We start from the raw sequence: 20,942 nt of genomic DNA on the forward strand, positions 1-20,942 counted from the left end.
GCATCCTGATTAAACAATATCTGATGGCACATCGGCAAAACTATGCGGTTATGTTCTCAACTTCACCCCCCCCACCCCCCCCCCACCCTGGCCCCATCTGTTAAATATTAAACAGGCACGGAATGGAGTTGTTTTTAACTTCATGAGAAAGGTTTTAATTAGGGATCGGCCCCTAAACCTGTCCTGTGCCTCCTGCCCTGTTCCGGGCTGAACGTGGGGTCCTCCTGGCAGCAGCCCAGCCCTGCAGCCCCATTACTGCCCTGCAGCCCCAATACTGCCCTGCAGCCCCATTTCCCTGCTGTTGGAACACAGGGAGCACCGTGCACCCCAGGTTTGGCACGCAGGGCTCACAAGCAGGTGTCCAAGCTGTGAGGAGGGGTAATGCCATGGACTTTAATGTTGAGCACTGATTAGTTTTTATGATTATCATCACTAATTCTGAGATTGTAGTCCTCTGAGAGGCACTGATTCTCTCTCCCATATTGATGAACAAATATTTTGGGCTAAAGCCCCGCTCTTGCAGCATTTCTGCATTGCAGCATAGCCTTGTGTGCCAGCCCCTGCTGCATGCACCCCACACCCAGGTGTGCAGTTAGGCTCAGCACCCCGTCATCCCCCTTTTTGCTGGGGGAAAAGGCTTTGGAAAATGAGCCCACACCTCCAAATTGCCCATGGGGCTGGGAGGAGGGTGGCAATGACCCCACTGGTGCCTCTAACCTGGCAGCTGGCACAGCAGGGAGAGCCCAGCTCTGTGCCCAGTGCTCAGCAGGACCTGGGGAGGATGGAAATCAGAGCCATGGCCATAAAGCTGCATGTCTCCTGCATGCCCAAACTGCCTTCTCTTTGCATGCTGCTGAAAACGCAACTGGTTCGCAGCATCCCTAACCCAGGGAGCTCAGCACGTGGCATCCTTCAAAGCTGCAATTTCGTCAGCTCTTGGATGGCTGAGCGAGCAGAGCCACGCACAGCAGTGAGGAGCTGGCCCTGTGCAGGTAATGGATGCATGGCTTGGACAAACTGTGCTGGTAAAATGAAATAAAACATCAGTGGATTTGTTGTTGCTCCCAATTACATATTTTTCAGGCCTGAGAATGTCTGCCATCAGACGGGGAAAGCAAACTTTCTGCACAAGTCCTGTAAGACCAAGCAATGGAAGCCATCTCTGGGCCCAACAAGCAGTTACAAACGAGCAGCATCGCTGGTAGTTTTGCTGCTGTTGGTGACAAGAATGGACATTCCACTATGACAGATGCCACTGAACCATACAGTGCAGTCCTTTCCTCCCATTCCCGGCCCCTCGCCATGGTAGGGGCAGCTCCTCATCCAGGACAGACCAGGAGGGAACAGATCCCTGCTTGATGCCACATCCGAACTTGCTTTGAAACAACCCAATGGATAAAAAGCTCTCTGCGTCCCATCTGCTGCCATAGCACTGCAGTTAACTCACTGTCACGGAGGCTTCAGCCTGACTTTTTCCACTTTGGAAGAAAATCTCCACCCGTGTCATTTAAGTGTCACAGGGGCACAAAGGTGCCAGGTAACCACGCCATCTTCCCAGGTCCTGTTGTGCCACACAACCGTGCAGCTCAGGTGTATAATTCACAGCAATATTTTGGAACCACACGTGCATTGCACAGCCCACCACAGAACAGCTCTGACACCAAATGTGGCCTCTTTGGGGACAAAAGGAGAGGAGGGTGAGTGCCTGGGGATGGGGCTTTGTGCTCAGTGCCTGTCCTCCTCCCAGGGCTGCAGTGGCCCCATTCATTTCTGCAGTGTCCACTCAGGGAGCCTATTTTCTCCTCCTGCCCACGGGGAAGAGGCACGTTGTGCCGGAGGGTTGAAAGCAATCTGATGAGCCAGGCAGGCAGCAGTGGGTACAGGGAGGTCTTCCGCAGTTTTCTTCATCTTTATCAGCTCCTGGAAGTCCTTGTTCGTAGATCTACAGGGAATCTCTGTGCTAAGGTAGCAGCTGCAGTCATCAAGAAAGCAGAGTATCTTTGAATTTCCTTCTGATTTTCTAGTCTAAACTTGAATCTGAATTCCCAGGCTGAACAGCAGGAAAATTAACTATTTATATTTTATTTGTTAGCTCTTTTTATTATTATTATTTTAGATAGAAATTCAGTCAGTGGGTGAAAAAAATGACTGCAAAACGCTCTGTTGAGTAGCATCACCTGGCTGTGGTAATGCCCTCATGGTGCCCCTGCAAAGGGCGGACACGTCGCTCCTTGCTGGATGCTGTGCATCACATCCACAGGCAGAGCAGAGAAGCTTGAAGTCACATCACGGCACCAAAAAGGAATAATTTTAGATGAAAAGAATCCGTGCACAGTGAAGCTCCATAACAAAGAGAAATGAAATGTTTTGTGAGAGCTTTTTTGGAGCAGGTAGTGAGGAAAAAAACACCGTAGGAGAGAAGAAAGCAGTGGGAGCCATTAAGGACACGAGGGCTGAGCCAGAGAGGCTGCACGGCGCAGCGCTGGCAGATGTGGTCCGTACTGCAATGCTCTGTGTTGTGCTGCTGCAAATAAGGGCTCAGCCCTTTGCCTCCCTCCGGCCATGAGGCTGTCGTTTCGTGGTGCACTGCTTCCCAGGAGCTGTCTCCAGTGGCCGTCTTCCTGCACAAGGGAGGTTTGACACCCCCTATGGTAAGGTTTGGAGGGGACACAGAGCTCTCCTGCCTGCAGTTATCCATGGGCACAGCCAAACCAAGAAACCTAAACTTTGAATCATAGAATCATAGAATGGCCTGGATTGAAAAGAACCACAATGATCATCAAGTTTCAACCCCCCTGCTATGTGCAGGGTCACCAACCACCAGACCAGGCTGCCCAGAGCCACATCCAGCCTGGCCTTAAATGCATCCAAGGATGGGGCATCCACAACCTCCTTAGGCTTTGTGGTTGATCCTCAAAGTGCTTACATCTCTTGGTGCCAACACATCCATCCGAGCCATCCCTCCACTCAGCTTTGGTAATTCACAGCGTAGAGATGCCTACATTTCGCATGGTGCTTCCCCTGCACACAGCAGCACACTGAGTACAGGGCAATACCTTCCTCTGCCCATCCTCAAAGCGGTGACAAAGCCACCAAGCACAGAATCACAACATGGTTTGGGTTGGAAGGGAACTCAAAGATCACACAGTTCCAACCCACCACCAGGTGAGGCTGCCCAGGGCCCCATCCAGCCTGGCCTCAAACACCTCCGGGAATGGGACAGCCACAGATGCCACCCAGCCCAGCCAGCACCATCACTCATGTACCAATCCATCAGTGCTGCTGAAGAAGAGCAGAGGCAGCAGAGCACACAGCAGTACGGGCCAGGGGCTGACGTCACACACTGTCATACGCTCAGCTCTCACACTGGTGGTCACGTTGATAACGAGATCAAAGGCTTGCGAGTATTTCAACAGAAGTGCCGGGAACAGTCTTGATCAGAATAAGAGGAAGGCCCTGTATACAGATGACATGAGAGGTTTGCAACCCACATGCGAACCTTTGAAGTTATTCTTCCTCTTTTTTTTTTTTTTTTTATATAAACTAGTTTAACATCATTAGTTTAAGAGGTATAAAACCAATCGGCGGGGTAATCTCTCCCTATACTGCGAGCACAGAGTGTTATCCACACGCAGACGTGCTTCTGCCATGAAGAAAAAAGCACTGCCAGAGATACTCAAAAATAAGACAAGAAAACACACAATTAGTTCTGTGGGATTTGAAGTTCATTTCACAAATCGACAGACTTTTGTTACCGACTATTGCCAGATAAGTCCGATACATTTTCTCTTCCTATAATCCTTTTAACATTTCCATTCCCCCCTACAGACTCTCTGCCTTGATGTTTTGTTCGGAGCACTCCCTGCTATCTGCACACGTTTGGCCAGATTTTTCCGATTTGAAAGGGGCACCGTATCAGCATTAAATGTTCTATGAGAGCTGATAAAACGCACACGAGCACTTTGCTATCTATTAACATTTTTGAACTGCTTCCTTCACCTGCACGGAATAGTGATTGAAAAGAGGGTAGGGGCAAAAAAGGGGAATGAGGATATTTATGGCCAACTTTCCACAGCTTGTTTTTTCCACAAGCCCTTCCTCATTGCACATGAACCAGATGCTGCTTTCTCTGTTGGCTTCATGTTCCAGTAAGTGGTGGAGACCAGGTCCTGTTCTGATGGCAGCTCCTTGCCTGGCACTGCCCTGGGGACAGGGGCTGCCCATGGCACTGCCTTGGTGCCAACACGTGCCTGTTGGGTGCAGAACCTCATGAGGCTCAGCAATGCCAAGCTGCACCTGGACCATAGCAGCCCCAGCTATCAGTACAAGCTGGGGACAGATGGAGCACAGCCCTGATTAAAAAACACCTGGGGGTACTGGTGGATGCCAGCTGGACATGGGCTCTTGCAGCTCAAAAAGCCAACTGGATCCTGGGCTGCATCCAAAGCGGAGTGGCTAGCAGGGTGAGGAGGGGTTCTTCTGCCCCTCTGCTCCGTGCTGTGAGACCTCACCTGGAGCACTGCAATAAGGGCAGTAAGGCACTGGCATCCATGGAGATGCTCAGTTCAGGCTGGATGGGGTCTGAGCACCCAACGGAGCTGTGGGTGTCCCTCTTCATTGCAGGCAGTTGGGCCAGGTGTCTTTAAGGGTCCCTTCCAACTGCAACGGTTCTACGATTCATCTTGGAGCGGGTGGAAGCATGTCCACTGATGTCCTTGCTACAGGAGGGGAGGACAGCAGTGCAGTGGCTGCAGGGGGCAGATACGCGATGCCACAGCATAAGCACTGAGTGTGGTACACGAGGATTCTGAATCCAAGTGGCCTAAAGGTTGGCTTTCCTTGGGGCTCTCCATCTGCTGCCCTGTGGGTTTGGAGATGTGACCCTCAGACACCACAGCACGACAGCAGGATGTCACAACCGCAGGAGAAAGCCCAGGAGGCAGTGGAGCATCAGTGTGAGAAGGCCCACAGCAGATTCCATCCCATTTGCTCATGGAAACAGGAACATTTTTTCCATGCGTGCTAAGGGAAGCTGTTCTCCTGCGTGCCCGGAGCGGCGTGCGCTGGCACTGGCCCTGCAGAGGGTGGATGCTGCGGGCAGAGCGTGGCCAACTCCTGGCACCACGAGGGGCTGCAGAGGAGGAAAGATGTACGATGTGTTACAGACCGAGCTGCTGCGATCTGGTTCTGCAATGTAATCCTTTTTGTTTTCTGGCCGCCTGCTAGAGCTGTGTAAAAATGGTTGCTTGAAAACTCAACTAAGTATGAAGTGAATTCACTGAAAATCTCGGCGAGGAAAGGAAATCCAAATGTTTTGAGTTTAACTATTAAACATAGTTTCCAGCTAGTGTGCTCAGAATTTGAAATTAAACAAATGAAAGAAACATGTTTCAATGGTTTTATGTAGGCAATAATGTCATTAACAGGAAATCAAGAAATTGGGCTTTGCAGCTGCAGCAAGAAGGTTAACCCTTCCTGTGCAGGGTGCTCTGACCCCAATCTGCCACCGAGCATCCCAAGCATACTGAGCAGGCACTGGCTTGGGGAAGGCAGGAGAGGGAACATTGATGATGAGCCTGTGGGCTTTCCTCATCAGTAAAAACCTAAGCCTCATCCCTGCACTGCCAAATGGGTCTGCAGTTACAGCCCCAAAGGCCCTGGAGTTTCCTGTAAACACACAGCTGCACAAGCAAGCCTCTTCTCTGAGCCCAGTCAGTGCTGGAAAGATCACCAAGAGTATCTCCACTATCCATCACATGGAGGGGGCAATAAGCAAGGAGAAACCAGAAGGCTATTTTTTTGCTATCTAAGGCATATTTCCATGACTGGAGATGCCCATGCTCAAACACACCATGCAGGACACAACGTGAGCCTGCCCCAAGGATCCCTCTTGGCTTTGCACCAGGGGAAACCCAGCCTCCTGGGATGGTCTAAATGGCTCATGTGGGCAGTCTGTCTGAAAAGAGATGTGGTGGAATACCATGGGATGGGATGGGACACCATGTCGCAGAGTGCCATGGGATGCCACAGGATGGGACTCTTTCTCCTGAATCTGCTTCTGTCACAGAGCAAAAGCAGCCAGCTGGGCTTTGGGCTGGCATGGAGCTGCAGACATGGTGCATCCTGAGGGCAGTCAGCACTGCAGAGCCTGCAGTTCCCAACCATGTTTCGTGCAGATCCAGGTCTGTGAGCTGGGGCTTGCCTCAGGCATTGGTAACACATATTTCAGCCCTCATCCCATTTATCTGTCCCGCCTGTGCTACTGATAATAGACTCATTAAAAGCACAACAGAAATGCTGAATGAGCTGCCTATTGTTCTAGACATGACTTAAGACAGTAACACCAATTCCGTAGATTTAACCAATATACCTTCATCCTATCATTACACAGGCCAACACGAGAACAGAAAGCAACTTATATTAAATTGATTTCAGCTTATAAATAATGTAATATCTGTGCAGCCTAAAAAAACAAGTTACTTAATACATTTAAAAGCATGTAGTTTGCACAAGCTCATACCCACTCACATCTGCTATCGGAGTGAACACAGATAATTAGGCTCTTATGTGATACACCTGACAGCAGACAAGGCTGGAAAGGTCTGTAAGGGGTGTAAAGAAAATGACAAAAACCTGTGGGCAGGTACCTGGGGTTAATCAGCACCCAGCCCTGTGCTGCAGGAGCTTTAGGAAAGCCACTGTTCATGTGCTTTGGGCTGCTGGGCCCTGCGGGATGAGCTGCTGCCCAGCTGCAGTGCACTAAATCCATTCATCCATATGGCAGCAATGCAGGTCAGGAAGGAAGGATGACACCGGTACAAAACCTGTTGTACACTGCTATAAAGCACTAAGAGGAGGAATAAAAATCAAAGCGATGTGTCTGCTGGCACTGCTCAGAGCACAGCTGTATGGAGCATGGCATAGTGCAGGGTGCACGCAGCCCTCCTGCACGGGGAGCACGGTGCATTTCTTGGCAGCAGCCACTGCCCCTTTCCTTTGGCCATCCCCTTCATGGGGAGCGCTTTGTGCATTAGATCAGGGATCGCATCCAGTTAAAAATAGCCCTCCCCCGCACAAAAAAATAGGCAAAGAAAAGAACTATTTATACCCTGGATCGATTCCTCGCTCTGATTCACCCTGCAGCCACGGGACGGTTGTGCAAGGCGTGAGGACACAGCCCTCGGACTCCGAGCATTTCTAAAATGGTGATGTTAGCCCACAGGGTTTATGAGCAAACTGCTGAGATGGACCTCACCTGCCCTCCCCCTCACCCCCCTCCAGCTGGGTCAGGGCTGCTCCTCATTGCCAGCCTCAGCCTGGCACACAGGCAGCACCAGTGCCAGCTCCAAATGTCCAGAGAGAATCGGACGCATTGCCAAAGAGTGTGACAAAGCTCAGGGAGAATGATCAGACCAACCTGCCTCGGCAGACAAGCTTAAATATGGATAAAGATAGTTGGAATAATATAGACACATTTTTTTCCATGTTGTTTTCTGTTTTGACTCCTTTTGGATTATTCAAAGGGAGGTGCGGGCTTTGATCTCCTCTATTGGCAATATTTTTTCATCTAGGTTTTATAGTTTGAGAAGAGATGTTACATGCTTGCAACAGAGACTATCAATATGATGTGGGTCTGAACAAAAAAACTGGTGTCAGGTTCTCCATTTGGAGTGTTACCTCAAGCTTTGAAGTTCGTAATGATTCAAAAGCATCTAGAGCTGCTACAAATGTTAATAAAATTAAAGCCATCTGAAAGTGAGGCTTGCATGTGCCTTTGAAAGTAGGTCTGTGATCAGTTATTACCCTCAATTACCTTGTTGTCCACTCTTTTAGCTCGAGGTTAAACTCTTAACACTTCGCTTTGAAGTGGTTATCCTTTTATCTATGACCGGACTGAGGAATTTAAGGGCAATAATCAATGAGAGCTTCATAAGAATAAAGGGGAGACAAGGCAAGGGAGAGAGGTGTGAATGTGCCCTGTAGGGCTGGAGGGGTTCTGGGGGGCTGCGGGGAACGCTGTGCTCTGTGATATGATCTTGGGGGGGGGGAAGAAAAGAGGAAAGAAAAAAAAAAAAAAAAAGAGCCCCATCAATTTCCAAACCACTGCTAAAAATAAAGCAGAAGCACTAATTTGGGGTGGGGCAGGGAGTGGGCAGAGCACCGAGAGGTGAAGCGCTCATCAAAAGCATGGGACACATCTTAGTGGTCACAGAGATACAACTGGAGTATTGGCCTCATTGGCGCTTTGATGTCCACCATGGAGTGTGACAGCAGGGATAGGGACAGCTGTGTGCCCTGGGCCTGCTGCATACACTGTACCCACAGATCTGCATGGGGGGAACCCGTGCTGGGTGTCACCCCAAAGCAGGCAGCCCCGGCTCAAGCCAGGAGGAACCTTCATGAGATGTCCATGGTAGGATGTAGCATCACTTTGTGCATCCTGTGAGGACACTGCTGTATCCAGCCCTTTCCCCATGAAAATCCAGCTTCCACCCCACTGAAGGAAAATCGCTGTAACACTGCTGGGCCAATTTTCTTTCTTTCTTTTAAAATCCAAGGTGCCTACAGCAAGGTGTTGAAATCTGTGTTTGGAATGCCGAGCTTGGCTTGGGATCAGCTCCAAGCAGGCTGCATTTGGTGCAGTCCTGAGTGCAACTTCCAGCACCGCCAGGCGAGAGCTGCATATGAGCTCAGCATCTCTGAGCATCGCACCGCTTTGCTTTGATCCGGTGCCAGCGCTTGGATTTGTGTGTCTAATTTAAGGTGCTTGGGTTGGAAAACGTTGACAATTATTGTTACTCTAAAATTAAATCAGCGCTTAATTGTCAAAATTGATGGTAACTTATAGTGGCATTTTCTAAAGAGCCTAAGGGAGTCAGGAGGAGGTTTTCAAAGGCTTGGTGGCAGCTCGATGTCTCAGGGCCACGTCTGCCTCCTTGAATCCACACATTCTTACTGCCTGCCATGCCCCCATCCTTTCTGAGGGCCTCCTGAGAGGTTCTGAGCTCTCTTTACATTGAAGATAGAAGGAGAGGTGGACCCAAGCCCATGAGCGCAGACCTCAGCCTTCAGCCCTTGGCTAAATCCTGGTGAAAAAAATCAATTGGCTTTGGGTGCCTAATTCTCCCGTAATCCTTTAAATAATCCCATCTTTAGGCTCTTGGATGCTGATAAAAAAAATAGAACAATACAAGAAATGTGCGCAAACATAATAGAAAACAAACATACAGTTCATACGATTTGCAGATACTCCAAACTTCAGAAGAAATAGGTTTAGGACAGTAGCAATAAAATGTTGCTCAAGAGAGAGTAAAGGCAGTGAGATCGCGAAGCCCAGGGCCAAGAACACTCTTTCGTAATTAAGGTAGCCTCAAGACAACGATTGTCATATGCAGGCATTGCTCAAGGACCCAACCATTATTGCTTTCATTATACTTTTTCAGGAGAGGAACTTATGCTGGCTTGGCTCCACGTTCATTCAAAGCTCCCAGTCACTAACGAGAATGCATCGATTGAGAAATGCTAATGACAGCCTCTGTGGCTGCAACAAGGCGAGCTGGGCAGAGCCCTGCACTGCAAGGGACAGGCCAGGAGCTGACACCAGCTGGGACATCCCATGGCACACTGGGGTCACTTCTCATGAGCCACACAGTGAGGTATGGATGGACAAGCCGTGCAGAGAGGCAGAGCTTCGTGCTCCCTGTGCAGCCAGCAGTGGTGGCAGGAAGGGCTTTCCAAAGAGAACTGAGTTGACTTGACAAATAACATGCTGGTAAACACAGTATTGCAGACTAATACCTTATTTTTCCCCATCAATACCTTATTTCCCCCCCACACCCCAAATCCAAATTTGACTAAAAAAATGCAGTTGACTGTAGCTATGCCACCTGGTCCCAAGTGAATCCCTCTGGAATCACAGGATTAACTCCATCATCCAACGTTACGCCGAACATGACTGTGCCTGTCTGCACTTAACTGCTGACCTATCTTAATAATCCTCGTAATTAATGCACTGAAGTAAAGTCATGTTCCAACACGATCTAATCTCCTAGCAAAGACAAGTGCCAAGCAGCATTAGGAACACATGGAAACACCCCGAGATGGGTTCCTCTTGCACCAGCCCCAGAGAGCCACCATGGGTGATTGCTCCTTACCTCCAAAGCCCTCTCACACAGCAGCTCAGGGGGACCAGGCTGTCTGCCCCGGGCTAATTGCTGGCTGGGCAAATGAGCAGCAGCCATGGCCGTGGGGCTCAGCAGTGCTCTCAGCCCCAGCTGCTCTGATGTGTGGCCAATTATCAGCACCTGGATGCTCAGGCAAGACGGAGGTAACGTAAGGAGGTAATGAAGGAAGAAAGAAATGCTTTCATGTTCTCAGAGCTCCTGTAATAACGCTGCTGCTAGACAGCCTGTCCGGGACAGGCTGAGCACAGCCCGGCTCCACGAGCATCCTTGGCTGCTGAGGCACACTGAGGAGTGCAGATGTGCCCATGGGGCTGGGGCTGAAATGTACACTTTTGCAGCACGACTATTGTTTCAAATTTGTTGTAACGAAGAATGGAGCCAAATACCCCCCAAAAAAAGAATTTGTCAAGAGGTCAGCCCTGCTCTCATCACCCCTTCCCCTTCCAATCCCCTCCATGGGGACATGAGACTGCAGAGGTTTGTCAGGACCAAACAGGAGTTGCGGGCTAGCACAGCTTCATTAGCCTCCCTTAAGGCTTTAATGCATTTTATCCCTATTCAAGCTAAATGGTCTCACAACCCATCAGCAACTCTTACAGATTAACATCTCCCTTCACAGGTGTCTGCTGCACCCCACAAAGCCTTCCCCTCCCTGTGCAAAGCCCCTTTGGTCTGCACCTTGCCATGGATGGGGACACAGCCACTGTGTACAAGGCTCTGGGACTAACGAATTGGCAAATCCTTGGATTAAAGGCAAAATATGTTCATAATAAATAACACTGAAGTAACACATTGCACAATATTTGCTCCCTTGGAAAGATGTTGTTTGCTTGCAGTGGGGCTGCTATCTGATCCTGTGCCAAATGGTGCTGAGCTCCCTGGAAAAGAGACTTTTTGTGCAGCTGGCAAGGGAAACCCAGTGCCCAAAGTGCAGCAATGGCACGTGTGCGCATAGGCACACATGAGAGGGGGAAGATGTGCTGGGGGTCTCTGGGCTGAAATTCTGATTTTAAGAGCACAGCTAATGATATGTCAGTGTGGGGACTGTGGAAAGATGAGAGGGGGAGAAAAGAGGTGTTGATAAAATACTTGTTAGAAAGAAAATTGGATTAGTGGTGCCATTCTGGCCATGAAGTTCTTTGAGCTGGAGAAAAGAAAATAATAATCTTGTTCCCTTTTTTTCCCCTTCTCTCTGCAGCCCACAGAAGGCCTCACAGCCAAAACATCAGTCCCTCTAATCTTATTTTCTTTTTTCTAGCATGTATTTTATTAACCCCTTTCCTCATTTAACTACGATGAATGGCTCAGTGGGTAACATCCTTCTTAGAAAGTGAAAACCTCCTTGGAGATGCGGTGCCAGAGCAGAAATGCAGACAAACTTACAGCTCCAGCACTTGGAAGAAAAGCCCCTTCTGTAATCCTGTCTGGTGGAGCTGAAGCCGTACCCCAAAGCCACTGCACCCAGGTCCCCCCTTCAGAGTGGGGACAGCTGGGGGAATTCCTCTGCTGACACACCAGGGCACTGTCCTTGTCCCTGTGAGCTCTGCGGGCACAGAGCAGAGATTAGAGAGGAAATAAATCAGTGCCCGCACTTTGCCTGGGAACACAGGGTCTGGCTGGCGAGGGTCAGAGCTGGCTGCAGAGCTCCAGGTGCCAGGATTGGTGCCAGGCTTGTTGCAGGAGGCCAAGCCAGACTGGTGGTGCAGATACATCTCCATAGGATGAAGCTATGGGGCACGTAATAAAGTTTACCCCACTTCTGGGCCAGCTTGTGCAGCCCTGCTGGCACTGGTGTCCCGGCAGTTCTCAGGGATCCTAATGGGAATTTGTCCTCTGCATGATTTTGTGCTGCAAATGAAACAGGTATCTCAGAAAGCTCAGCGTCTGCCCAGCGTGCATAGCGATGTGAGGCCAAAAAAACCCAACCAACAAACAGCAAATAATACATCAAATGGAGGTATTCCTGCTCAGCATTGCTCTGAGTGAGAACAGAGATCTGATTTTGCAAAAAAGAGAATGTTAGATCCAGCTCTCCGGCTTGCTGGGATGCTGCTCCTCTCCTGTGAGCAGCAAAGCCGGGAGAGAAGCAGAGCAGGATCCAACCCGGCACGATATTCGTGCACTATTTTCCTTGACAGCTGCGGTGCATAGTGGTAAGTGCATGTTTAATTCATTCACAATTTATGGTGTAATGAGAACAATGAGTGTGTCTGAGGAAATAATTGCTTCACGGCGGGGAGCTGGAGAGTTCAAGTTGGTTGGCACCTGGACTTTGAATCGGGGCTGGCTGGGATTGGCTCTGCCGCCCCACAATAGTGCTGGTGACAAAGCTGCCGGGGATGGGGAGGGGGCTGGAAGCCACCCCCGCGCCTCCCGGGCTCCCACACGGACCCCTCTGGCCCCAGTGCTGGGCACCCGGCAGAAGCCACAGAACTGGCCTTTTCCCAACCTTCATTTGCAAGCGAGCGCGCACCCTGCAGCACGCACAAAGCCGTGCCCCTTGGAAACCGCCGGCTCTTTTCTTTTTCCCTCCTTTCCTCCAAAGACCTCTTCACTGCTCGGTCCTGGCCGCCTCTACCCAAACCTCCCTTTGTTGGGGAGGGGAAGGAGGGGGCTGACCCTTGGCAGTGTCCTCAGCAGCCACATGGAGCTTCAGAGCCCTCAGAGGTCAAGAGCATCCATATGGAGGGCCCGGCATCACCACGTCTCCCAGCTGTCCCCATGGCAGCTGCACTTGCGGCCCCAGCACAGCTCCCACGGAGCCAGGAGGCCGCTCCAAGGAGCCCTGAGGCTGATCCCAAGGAGCTTGGAGGCCGCCCTGAGGAGCCCTGGAGCCTGTTCCGAACAAGGAGCCCTGGAGGCCATTCCCAAGGAGCCCTGGAGGCCTCTCTGTGGATGCTGCTCTGAGGAGCTCCGGAGGCTGCACTCAAGGAGATTCAGAGGCTGCTGCAGGGAGCCCTGGACCTCAGGTGCCCTGCTGGCTGCCCTGGTGAGGCTTCATAGGGAGCTGTGCCTGGCTCCGGGCCATATCTGGAGCACTAATGACTCGCCACGCTGAGCCCAGATAGATTGCATTATCCACCACCGGCACATTCATCCCACAGCTGAGCGGGGCCAGATTTAGAGCCAGCAATAAAGAGACACAGCATTGCTCAAGCCCTGTCCTCAGCAGCACGGGCTCTGCAGCAGACACGGAGCAGTTCGTGCCTCTTGGCACCCAGAGGAAGCACGGATCTGATTTCTCCAAGAGACATGTCAAAGCAACAAATCTTCCATGCTGCAAACGCAGCCTGGGGAGATGATCTATCAAGATGGGGCTCTTGGACAGAGCATCACATGTCGGAGGGAAACACGCTTATAAAGTGCCTTGAGAATCTCGGGTGGAAGGTGCCATGTAACCACAGGGACTGTTGTTGATTATTACACCGTTATGTTGGGGATCTGCGCCATGGTTCATCGGCGCTCGAGCTTTCCATACATGGACCGCACGGGATGGAGCTGAGGCTCCGTTCCCATTCTCCATATGGGAAAGCTGTGCGCTGGGGATGTGCTGGCCTTGGATGTCTTTCAGAGATGCTGAGCTGAGTGTCCCACACCGCATTCATCCCCACACGGGGCTCGATGGGACACTTCGAACATGCGTGTAGCACTCAGCAGCACATGGAGCCTGCTTTTATAAAGCACAGCAACATCTGGGTGTGCGCAGAGTGGGAGAGCAGAGCTCTCTCCTGGGGACTGGGAGACGTTGTTCTAAGTGCTTAAATTCCTGAGGTGCATACATTCTAAGCTGTCTCTTGAACTAGGAACCAAATTCAGGCTAAAAGGATCAAGATCTCAGGCTGCTGTGTCACACAGGTCCCTTTGAAAACACCCCGCCTGCCTGCATGATGAAAATAGGCACAGACAGAACTGAGAGACAGTTTAGGCGCCGACAGAAACATGAATTTGCGTCCTGACAGAGAACCACGTTTTATCCCATGTACTTGGAGGTTAAACACAGCGTTCTGTCAAGCTGCACACGGAGCAGCGCACGCTTTGGCAGCGGCATCTCACGCAGCCACGGTGAACACAGCATCGCTCCGCGGGGCTGTGCAGCACAATTTGCATCGTGGGACGTGGCTGCCAGCCCAGCTTTCATCTGTGCCGTAGAGCAGCAAGGAAGCAGAATGCTGAATGCACATCAGCTGCTGCCTTACCCAGCAGTGCTGTGTCACAGCACTGTTGTAGCTGCTCCTTGCAAACCTTGATATCTCTCTGCCTGGGGAGGAAAATCTGCAGACACTGAGCACTGCAGGTGTACATGGGAACGGTGCTGGGACACAAGGGCGAGCGGCTTCCATCTCCTGCAGAACGCTCAGCTGCAGTCTCAGACCCCAAACCCTGCCCATGCAGCACTCAGACACAGCCTGGACCCAAAGGAGGACCAGATCCACTCCAAGCTCAATCTCTTCTCTCATCTTATGACAAATCCAGCCCAGATGGCAGGTCATGATACAAACAAAGCCATCCATAATTGCCTGTGGTTAATTGCTGAGGACGTGGGTTTTGGTTTTTTTTTGTTTTTGTTTGTTTGTTTGTTTGTTTTTTGGAGAACATTTCACTGTGGAGAACTTCAATCAGAAAGCCCTCATAGCATCCAAGTGAAGGTGAGCACCAGCACCTGTGGCTGTGTGGCTCTTCTGGTTTGGATGCAGAGAAGAACTGCAGCCTGGCAGCCAGGGACCCTGCAGGGCCTGATGATCACAGCCTCCATCCAACTCTGGAGCAGCCACTGTGCTGCTCTACTCTATTCCCTCTGTTCTCCCATAGCCAGACTGTGCCTGAGTCTGTGTTAGCAAGAGATGCATTTTACTGAATTGATCTCCACCAGGTTGGAAAAAATTAGAATTATCATGATTGATTCCAGCCAACCTATCACAAAGCACTATGTATGCTGTAGCACTGACCCCAAACGTGCTCACCTTCTACCTGCACGAAGCTCCATGATGTTCCTGAGGGCTCAGACCTCAGCTGTCCTTCACAGGTCAGACATCAGCACGTGCCTTTCTCCTGTGCTCCAACAGCAACAGATGGAGAGGGTAGCTTTTAGGGCACGGATATTTCAAGCAAGAATAGGGATTTTTTGGGCCCTGCTGCTGTTGGGACAGGGTGTGGGGCAGCAGCTGGGCCTCGTTGTTGTAATAAGAGCTGGTCTGCAGGTGCCAGGTTATTCTTTTACTACACCCAGTATTTATATTTCAAACCATAGCATAACCGCCCTGTGGAGTGGTTTATGGCACCCGGAGAGCTGGCAGGAAGAACTATGCCAGAGGTCTGAAAAAAGGATCCCACCACCTGCAATGGGAGCAGGCCTCAGACTGTGGGTACAGGGCTGGCAGGAGATGCTATGCCAGGCAGCTGCTCTGCGTGCCTCCTGCTGCAGGAAGGGTCTGTGTGCTTGCTGTCCTCTCGTTTCAACTTCTGCTTTTACAGCAAGGAAGTCAGACCTTGTCCAGATCTTTTCAACTCAAACAGAAACTTTGGGGAGATTGCAATTGCTTGATTTTGCACAGGTTTAGATGCAGCCCCAAACAGGCGTGCTTCCTTCCAACCATGCCCAGAGCAGCAGAACAGATGAAGGACATGGCCACCCCTAATGTGGCAAGGGAGGAGAAGCTGGGAGAGTAATGGGGAACCTGCTGGGACTGCCATCAGGACACAAAACCCACATAGCTCCAGGTCTGACCCAAACCCATGCCAGCTCAATGCTACTGAGCCTGGGACCGTCCCAGCAGAGCAGCAGCAGCCCCACTGCTGTAACTCTTAGGGGATATCAGAACATTGGTGGTCCTCTAGACTGAGTTCAGGCCTTGGCCTGGAGCCAGCCGCAATCTCCTGGAAGTTTCTTTTGGGGTTTAAAGGGTTTGGATTAGGCCCAGTTTGCCTCGTAAAGGCAGGAAAGTTTTAAGCAGGAGGACAGCAAACAACTGTGACAAAGCTGGATGGCTCTCGCAAACTCAGGGGAGAAAAGGGAGATCTGAAGTGCCCAGGAGCCCCACTGACAGGTGTGAGGCATTGGTGGGCCTGCAGCTCCACTCATGGTCTGCCTGTCTCCAAAACCTGCTCAGATGCAGCGTTCCCATCGCTTTATCTATGGGATGGCTGTGTGCAAAAACATCACCGCATTCCTTTTCTCTGCAAATTGAGACCTAACACCCTAGGTCACTCAGAAAAACAAAAGGCTGATTTGTTCAGTTGCTCCAGGTGCTGCAATGCAATCAATGAAGAAAGGTTGAAATCTCCAGATAATGTGGGGAGGTGTCAGGTGAACTCTGGCAGCTGAGCCAGGCTCTACTGCTGCCCCACAGCCCTAATGGCTCCATGGTGGTGATCCCTGGCACCAGCCCTAAGATAAACAGCCCTAAAGCAGGCAGGCAGGACGTTGGGAGGATCAGTACTTCTTTTGGAGCCAGGGCTGAATCCCCTTTGTTGACGGTTTTATCACCTCTTTACATAGAAACCTGGGTGGGGCTTTTCATGTCATATTTTGGCAACTTCAGTGTCCCATTAAGCCATTAGCGCTGCAGGTCTGCTAGTGGGTGGCAGGTTTTCTTCCTTCCTGCTTTATGGGGAATTATAGGATCTGGAGAGTGATTTTGCTCTGTCAGAGCAAATTGCCTTTGCTGACCTAATGTCTAATAAAATGGAAGATGTTTCTCCAATTATTTCCAGAGCAAAGCATTAGATTTTGTGTTATTTCCACCTATATTTGAAATATATATGGAGTATGGATAAATTGAAACAACCTAATTTTAGGACTTGTAGCGGTTTTTCTGCCTCTCATTGTAGTGCCCATGCTGTCCTGTGAAAGGAGAAAAAATAACAAGAAAGGATCTCAGCATAGGTCACCAACAGTTTCAGCCGTAATAGACAACTCCATTAGGAGCAGTAATTAACGGTAAATGGAGTCTGAGTGTTTGTCTGCTCCAGATCTGCGCCCTCAACAAGGCCTGGGTGCCCATCAGCTGAATCATCTGTCCAACAGGTTCTGAAAACCCAGCAAATACGGTGTGGGCTCCAGGAGACTTGTTCTTTCTGGTGCTCAGAGCACCCTAAAGAAAGCGGTGTGCTGAAGTAGCTACAGACTTCTGAGATGTGCTTAAATTTCATACAGGGCTAGCCTGGAAGTCGTGGAACAATGTGTTTCAGGTATCTGAATGCCTGAGGAGCTTTATGCTGTACACCAGTGTTCCCAGAGCTGTGGCAGGACAGCATGCTGAGCCCCACGTTCCCCAGCTCCAAAGCCCTTAAACAAATCTTGCACAAATAGGTGAAAAATCCACATGAAACAGAGAAATTAAGAAATGCAACTCAAGTTTCCTCTCTCCATTTTATCCATGCATCTTTTTCTGCTCTGTGAGTTGAGCTCTGGATTTCACTTAGAAAAAGCAAATGGGGAAAAGCAATAGAGGAAGCTTCTCTTTGCCTGCAAACCTCTGCTTGGTGGTTCTGATGAAATACCCTGCAAGGTGCTGAGCTCTTTGAGCAGCACTGGCCTTGGGCTGGATGCTTTTGGAGAGAATTTGTTGGGGTGCAGCTGGGAAAGGAGAACAGTCTTCATGGGCTAGGGTGTCCTATGCTGCTGGTGGGGTCAAGAGGAATGCTAACCAGAGCATCGGATGTAACCTTTGTGGTCTGAAAGCAACAACTCCCAAATGCAGTTAAGTTAGCGCTTCTGAGGCTTTGCCCATCTGAGTGCAACAAACAAACCTCACACCTCTATGCATAGTGGGAGTCTGGGACAAGTGACAAGTGACATCTCAGGCCTTCCAGCCCAGGGAGGGTAAGGGAGTGGGGAGAAACGGTTGATTAAAATCAGAGTTTTTTGTTCAGAGTTTTCATTATAGATTCAGATCTATACCGAAATTAGTCAGCCAATGACTTCATCCAGCAATGATGAATAAACAAGATGACAAGCAAGTGTCGATAAGTCTCAGAAGACGTAACATCATTCCTGAGCACAATTAAACACAGCCTTACAAACATTCAGGCCCTGGCTTTCATGAAATCCATATGGAGTCATTAGCCTTCTTAGGTCTGGTTTTCCAACACCATTAGATGCAGAATGAGAGCCTGACTATACAAAAATTCACTGAGATTATGTAGGCTCTGAATTTAAAGGGAAAGAGCCATTTCTGAGGAATCCCCTTCTAAAAATACTTGCTCTGGAAGAGGAGTGGTGAATCGGCAGGCAATTTCAGACCTTCTCCCCAAACCAAACAGCCACATCTGTGTGAGCCAGCCTGCCCCTAGACTGCACAGCATGTGCATGATGCCACGCATTCACTCTGCTCTGCTCCCATGTTTATCTGTCAGTGAAGGAGAGGTCATCTAATGGCAGTGAAAAGTAAGTAAATGATAAGGGGCTCAATTTGTTTATGCTATTGCAAATTTCAGATGACATCAGAGCTGCGTAATTGCTACGTAAAACATTACAAAATGCAACATGCAAACTCTTTCTCTCACAAAAGACAATTTTTTGTAGGATCACACTCTTGTTCACTTTTTGCAGTGCTTTTTCACAACAATAATTTCAAAGAGGAAAAGTATTATTTAATTATCTTCTTTTCTTGGTTTGAATTGACCAACTGCATATCTTCCCCTGGCTTTATCAAAGAAGCCACTGGTACAAGAGCACATCTAATTTTAGGCGGACTTTGGTTGGCTGACTTAAAATTGATCATGCATTTTAGTTTCAGTAACTCACAATTTCTGCACACTTTGATAGTGCACTTTAGAGAACAAGTCCTCTTTAATGACAAAGGCTTAAAAGAAATGACCTTTCTGAGCAAAATATCAAAGCTTAGAAAAGATAGTCTCTTGGAAAAAAAGACTCAGCTAAAATGACCTTGTGTTCTGAAACTTTTTCATACAATATCTGACATCTTGCTTTTCCTTTGTACCCTCAGAATGAAACCAAGTATAATTCAGTAGTGTGCAGTGCCTCCAGTACATGTTGTGATTTGGGAAGGATTTCCAGTGCATTAAGATAATTAAAATTAAATAAAAGTCCAGTGGCATATACATGCTGTCAAAACTGCTCACCGTTAGAACCAAAGCTGTGTATGTTTTCCAGAACATTCAATAAAGCACTTTAATATACTATAGTGATCACAATTATTTTCTTCACAATTAAATCTCTTTCTGCAGAGCAAAATCATTACTCTGAAACCACAGATTGCAGAGATTTGGGCAAGTCACAGAGTATCTGCTGTGCTGCCCTGCCAACACAACAATTAAAGCACTGTTGCAGCAGAAAGCAGAGGGCTGAGAGAAGGAGGGAGGCTGTATCCCTTTTCCTCCGACCGCACCAGAAATGAGTGTATCTGTTACATGTAACACAAGAACTGTGAGCAGCACCCAAGTGAAGTTTCACCTTGATAAGGCTAACCCTTGATACTGGTGGAAAATGCTCTCGTGCACTTTTCTTGTGTTTTAACATAGAGTGGAACTATCCTCTCTCATACAGCAAAATTCAGTGTAATAATAATAAATAAACATCATCATTGTCAACCCATGCAAATGAAGCTCTGACCATACGCCAGCCAGCTCTGCCAGGACCGCTGGCAGCTCCTTGCCCTGCAGGGGAAAAGAGGCAAAGAACAAGTTCTGGAGGGCAGAACATTTCTAGACTTCAACCTTACCTGTTACAAAGTGATCACAGAACTATTATCAACTGCAAACGTGCCCCAACCAACACTGAATTTAGTTCTTATCGGGTCTATAAGCACCTTCACAATGCCCCTCATGCTGTACGTGGTTTGGGAGAGTTTCACAGAGCTCCGAGATTGACCAAGATCTACTTTTCTGAAATGGCTTTTTGATCATCAACATCCAATTCTACCAAAAAGAAGGAAATTCAGGCCTGAATTCAGCTAGCTGCATAGGGAAGGGCATTCAGGAGTGGCTCTGTGTCACCTTGGGGATCTGCCCCGCTTCCAAAAGCCCCACAGCCCCAGCACAACACCAGACAAACCCACAACACCCCATGCACGACAAGGGACGCATCTCTGTTGGCACAAAGCAGCACCTGAGTGGTAAAAGCACAGCGCTCCCTCTGTGGAGCCAAAGCACGGCCGCCACGCACCTCCCTGAGCAAACACACTGCATTTTACTGCCCACAATTCACCCTATGCATCCTAACAAATTCCTTCTCCTGAAACTCACTGTTGCCCCAGGCGAGGCTTGGTGGCACCTGCCGCAGCACTTCCTTGCTTATCAGAGCCACGACAACCTCTTATCTATAATTAGAAGGATCACTTGTTGATTCAAGGAAGGTGAAAACCTGCCCAGACCAAAGCCAGGCTGACATGCAGTGAGGCACCGGGCAGAGCTGGGCATACGTCCTGCGAGGAGCTCTGAGCAGGGGATGGCCTCTCCTCATGGATCTGGGGCTGGAGGGGATCAGTGCTCATGGATCTGGGGCTGGAGGGGATCAGTGCTCATGGATCTGGGGCTGAAGGGCAGCCAGGGCCTGGTGGGATGGCTGCCTCCTGCTGCAGGCCCTGCAGATCAGCACGTGGCGGCCAATGCTACCGCTGGACCTCAGGGAGAGGAATTTCTGCCCCCTCGTAAGCACTCAGGCCATGCACATTTCTTTGTTGTAATACAGCAGAAAATATATTTTCCCCAGTTAAAAAAGCCGTACAAAATTCTATTATGCACTGTGACTATTTAGGTGAGTGAGATGCCCAAGCAGGACAATAATGGCAAAACAAA

The sequence above is a fragment of the Meleagris gallopavo genome, chromosome 20 (assembly GCF_905368555.1).
Source record: "Meleagris gallopavo chromosome 20, MGAL_WU_HG_1.1, whole genome shotgun sequence".
NCBI classification, from domain to species: Eukaryota; Metazoa; Chordata; class Aves; order Galliformes; family Phasianidae; genus Meleagris; species Meleagris gallopavo.